The sequence below is a fragment of the Bombus fervidus genome, unplaced genomic scaffold (assembly GCF_041682495.2).
Source record: "Bombus fervidus isolate BK054 unplaced genomic scaffold, iyBomFerv1 scaffold0020, whole genome shotgun sequence".
Lineage (NCBI taxonomy): Eukaryota > Metazoa > Arthropoda > Insecta > Hymenoptera > Apidae > Bombus > Bombus fervidus.
This window is the reverse complement of record NW_027212583.1, coordinates 2,741,323-2,747,697: the sequence shown is the minus strand read 5'-3', so window position 1 is coordinate 2,747,697 and position 6,375 is coordinate 2,741,323.

Here is a 6,375-nt window from a genome sequence, read left to right as displayed (position 1 = left end):
CGCCACAACTGATGACGTCATATAGAATTACGTCATGACGTGTAACGTCATACAGAATTACGTCTTAACGTACAAGGGCACATAGTAATACGCCACAACGGATGACGTCATATAGAATTACGTCATGTCGTACAACGTCATACAGAATTACGTCATAACATATGACGTCATATAGTATTGAGTCATAACGTATAGCGTCTCATAGTACTACGCCACAACGGATGACGTCATATAGTATTACGTCATAACGCACGTCACATAGTAATACCTCATATCGTATAATGTCATGTAGTATTAAGGTAGAACGTATAACGTCACACAGTAATACGTCATGACGCATAACGTTGTATTGTGTGACGTCATAACGTATAACGTCATATAGAATTACGGTATAACGTATAACGTCATATAGTATTGCGCCATGCCGTATAACGTCATAGTATTACGTCATAACGTATAACGTCATATAGTATTGCGTCATGACGTACAACGTTACGTGTTATTGTTTAATAACGTATAACGTCACATAGTACTACGCCACAACGGATGACGTCATATAGAATTACGTCATGACGTACAACGTCACATAGTAATACGCCATAACGTATAACGGCATATAGTATTGCGTCATTCCGAATGATGTCATATAATATTGCGTCATAGCGAATAACGTCAAATAGTAATACGGCATAACGTATAATGTCATGTAGGATTAAGGTATAACTTATAGCGTCACATAGTAATACGTCATGATGCATAAAGTTATATTGTGTGACGTCATAACGTATAACGTCATATAGTATTGCGTCATAACGTATAGCGTCACATAGTACTACGCCACAACTGATGACGTCATATAGAATTACGTCATGACGTGTAACGTCATACAGAATTACGTCTTAACGTATAACGTCACATCGTAATACGCCACAACGGATGTCGTCATATAGAATTACGTCATGACGTACAACGTCATACAGAATTACGTCATGACGTACAACGTCACATAGTAATACGCCACAACGGATGACGTCATATACAATTACGTCATGTCGTACAACGTCATACAGAATTACGTCATAACGTACAACGGAACATAGTAATACGTCATAACGTATAATGTCATGTAGGATTAAGGTATAACTTATAGCGTCACATAGTAATACGTCAAGACGCATAACGTTATATTGTGTGACGTCATAACGTATGACGTCATAATGTATGACGTCATATAGTATTGCGTCATAACGTATAGCGCCTCATAGTACTACGCCACAACGGATGACGTCATATAGTATTACGTCATGCCGTATAACGTCATATAGAATTACGTCATGACGTACAACGTCACATAGTAATACGCCACAACGGATGACGTCATATAGAATTACGTCATATCGTACAACGTCATACAGAATTACGTCATAACGTACAACGTAACATAGTAGTACGTCATAACGTATAATGTCATGTAGTATTAAGGTATAACGTATAACGTCACATAGTAATACGTCATAACGTATGACGTCATATAGTATTGCGTCATAACGTATAGCGTCTCATAGTACTACGCCACAACGGATGACGTCATATAGTATTACGTCATAACGTATAATGTCATGTAGTATTAAGGTAGAACGTATAACGTCACACAGTAATATGTCATGACGCATATCGTTGTATTGTGTGACGTCATAACGTATAACGTCACATAGTACTACGCCACAACGGATGACGTCATATAGAATTACGTCATGACGTACAACGTCACATAGTAATATGCCATAACGCATAACGGCATATAGTATTGCGTCATGACGTACAACGTTGTATGTGATTGTGTAATAACGTATAACGTCACATACTAATACGTCATAACGTATAGCGTCATATAGAGTTACGGCTTAACGTATACCGTCACATAGTTATACGTCATAACGTATGGCGGTATATTGTATTGAGTCATTACGTATAACGTCATATAGTATTACGTCATGACGTATAACGTCTAGTAGAATTACGGTTTAACGTATACCGTAACATAGTAATACGTCATAACGTATAGCGCTATATTGTATAGCGTCATAACGTATAACGTCACATAGTACTACTTCATAACGGATGACGTCATATAGTATTGCGTCATAACGTATAGCGTTACATAGTACTACGCCACAACGGATGACGTCATATAGAATTACGCCATGACGTATAACGTCATACCGAATTACGTCATAACGCACAGCGTCACAGGGTAATACGTCATAACGTATAACGTCATATAGTATTGTGTCATGACGTACAACGTTATATGTTATTGTGTAATAACGTATAACGTCACAAAGTAATTCGTCATAACGTATTGCGCTATATTGTATTGCGCCATAACGTATAACGTCACATAGTATTGCGTCAATCCGAATGACGTCATATAGAATTACGTCATAACGTACAACGTCACATAGTAATACGTCATATCGTATAGCGCTATATTGTATAGCGTCACAACGTATAACGTCACATACTACTACGTCATAACGGATGACGTCATATAGTATTGCGTCATAACGGATGACTTCATACAGTATTGCGTCATAACGTATAACGTTTGAAAGTATAGCGTCATAACGTATAACGTCCCATAGTACTACGTCATAACGGATGACGTCATATAGAATTACGTCATGACGTACAACGTCACATAGTAATATGCCATAACGCATAACGGCATATAGTATTGCGTCATTCCGAATGACGTCATATAATATTGCGTCATAGCGTATAACGTCACATCGTAATACGCCACAACGGATGACGTCATATAGAATTACGTCATGACGTACAACGTCATACAGAATTACGTCATAACGTACAATGTAACATAGTAATACGTCATAACGTATAATGTCATGTAGTATTAAGGTATAACGTATAACGTCACATAGTAATACGTCAGGACGTACAACGTTATATGTTATTGTGTAATAACGTATAACGTCACATAGTAATACGTCATAACATATAGTGCTATATTGTATTACGTCATAACGTATAACGTCACATAGTAATACGTCATAACGTATAACGTCATATAGAATTACTGTTTAACGTATGCCGTCACATAGTTATACGTCACAACGTTTGGCAGTATATTGTATTGAGTCATAACGTATAACGTCATATAGTATTGCATCATGACGTACAACGTTGTATGTGATTGTGTAATTACGTATAACGTCACATACTAATACGTCATAACGTGTAGCGCTATATTGTATTACGTCATAACGTATAACGTCATATAGTATTGCGCCATTCCGAATGACGTCATATAATATTGCGTCATAACGTATAACGTCACATAGTACTACGCCATAACGGATGACGTCATATAGAATTACGTCATGACGTATAACGTCATATAGAATTACGTCATAACGTACAACGTCACAAGGTAATACGTCATAACGTATAATGTCATGTAGTATTAAGGTATAACGTATAACGTCTCATAGTAATACGTCATGACTTATAACGTCATATAGTATTGCGCCATGACGTATAACATTATAAAGTATAATGTTATAACGTATAACGTCATATAGTATTGCGTCATTACGACTGACGTCAGATAATATTGCGTCATAACGTATAACCTCACATAGTAATACGTTATAACGTATAGCGCTATATTGTATTACGCCATGACGTATAACGTCATATTGAATTATTTCATAACGTATAACGTCATATCGTATTGCGCCATGACGTATAACATTATAAAGTATAATGTTATAACGTATAACGTCATATAGAATTACGTCATAACGTATGACGTCATATAGTATTGCGTCATAACGTATAGCGTCACATAGTAATACGTCATGACGTATAACGTCATATAGAGTTACGTCATAACGTACAACGTCATATAGTATTGCGCCATGACGTATAACGTTATAAAGTATAACGCCATAACGGATGACGTCATATAGTATTGCGTCATAACGTATAACGTTATAAAGTATAGCGTCATAATGTTATATTGTGTGAAGCCATAATGTATAACGTCATATAGTATTCCGTCATAACGTATAACGTCATATAGTATTGCGTCATGACGTATAACGTTATATGGTATTGCGTAATAACGTATAACGTCACATAGTAATCCGCCATGACGTATAACGTCATATAGTTATACGTCATAACGTATAGCGCTATATTGTATTGCGTAATAACGTATAACGTCATATAATTTTGCGTCAGAACGGATGACGTCATAAAGAATTGCGTCATAACGTATAACGTCACGTAGTAATACGTCATGACGTATAACTTTATATTGTGTGCAGTCATAACGTATAACGTCATATAGAATTACGGTACAACGTATAACGTCATATAGTATTGCGCCATGACGTATAACGTCTTAAAGTATAACGTCATAACGTATAACCTCATATAGTATGGCGTCATTACGAATGACGTCATATGATATTACGTCATAACGTATAACGTCGCATAGTAATACGACATAACGTAGAACGTCCTATAGAATTACGGTTTAACGTATACCGTCACATAGTTATACGTCATAACGTACAGCGCTATATTGTATTACGTCATAACGTAGAACGTCATATAGTATTGCGTCATGACGTATAACGTTATATGTTATTGTGTAATAAGGTATAACGTCACATAGTAACACGTCATAACGTATAGCGCTATATTGTATTGCGTCATCATGTATAACGTCACACAGTACTACGTCATAACGTATAACGTTATAAAGTGTAACGTCATAACGTATAACGTTAAATAGTATTGCGTCGTAACGTATAACATTATAAAGTATAACGTCATTACGTATATCGTGACATAGTAATACGTCATAACGTATAACGTCATATAGAATTACGGTTTAACGTATACCGTCACATAGTTATACGTAATAACGTACAGCGCTATATTGTATTACGTCATAACGTAGAACGTCATATAGTATTGCGTCATGACGTATAACGTTATATGTTATTGTGTAATAAGGTATAACGTCACATAGTAACACGTCATAACGTATAGCGCTATATTATATTGCGTCATAACGTATAACGTCACATAGTACAACGTCATAACGTATAACGTTATAAAGTGTAACGTCATGACGTGTAACGTTATAAAGTATATCGTCATAACGTATAACGTCATATAGAATTACGGTTTAACGTATACCGTCACATAGTTATACGTCATAACGTATAGCGCTATATTGTATTACGTCATAACGTATAACGGCATATAGTATTGCGACATGACGTACAACGTTATATGTTATTGTGTAATAACGTATAACGTCACATAGTAATACGTCATAACGTATAATGTCATGTAGTATTAAGGTATAACGTATAACGTCACATAGTAATACGTCATGACGTATAACGTTATATTGTGTGACAACATAACGTATAACGTCATATCGAATTACGGTACAACGTATAACGACATATAGTATTGCGCCATGACGTATAACGTTATAAAGCATAACGTCATAACGCATAACGTCATATAGAGTTACGGTTTAACCTATACCGCCACATAGCAATACGTCATAACGTATAGCGCTATGTTGTATTGCGCCATAACGTATAACGTCACATAGTAATACGTCATAACGTATAATGTCATGTAGTATTGAGGTATAGCGTATAACGTCACTTAGTAATAAGTCATGACGTATAACGTTATATTGTGTGACGTCATAACGTATAACTTCATATAAAATTACGGTACAACGTATAACGTCGTATAGTATTGCGCCATGACTTATAACGTTCTAAAGTATAACGTCATAACGTATAACGTCATATAGTATTCCGCCATGACGTATAACGTTATAACGCATAACGTCATATCGCATAACGTCATATAGAGTTACGGTTTAACGTATACTGTCACATAGTAATACGTCATAACGAATAGCGCTATATTGTATTGCGTCATAACGTACAACGTCACATAGTATTACGTCATAACGTATAACATCACATAGTACTACGTCAGAACGGATGACGTCATATAATATTACGCCATGACATATAACGTCATATAGAATTACGTCATAACGTGTAACGTCATATAGTATTGCGCCATGACGTATAACGTTATAAAGTATAACGTCACAACGTATAACGTCATATAGTATTGCGCCAGGACGTATAACGTTATAAAATATAAGGTCATATAGTACTGCGTCATTACGAATGACGTCATATTATATTGCGTCATAACGCATAACGTCACATGGTAATATGCCGCAACGGAAGACGTCGTATTGAATTACGTCATAACGTACAACGTCACATGGTA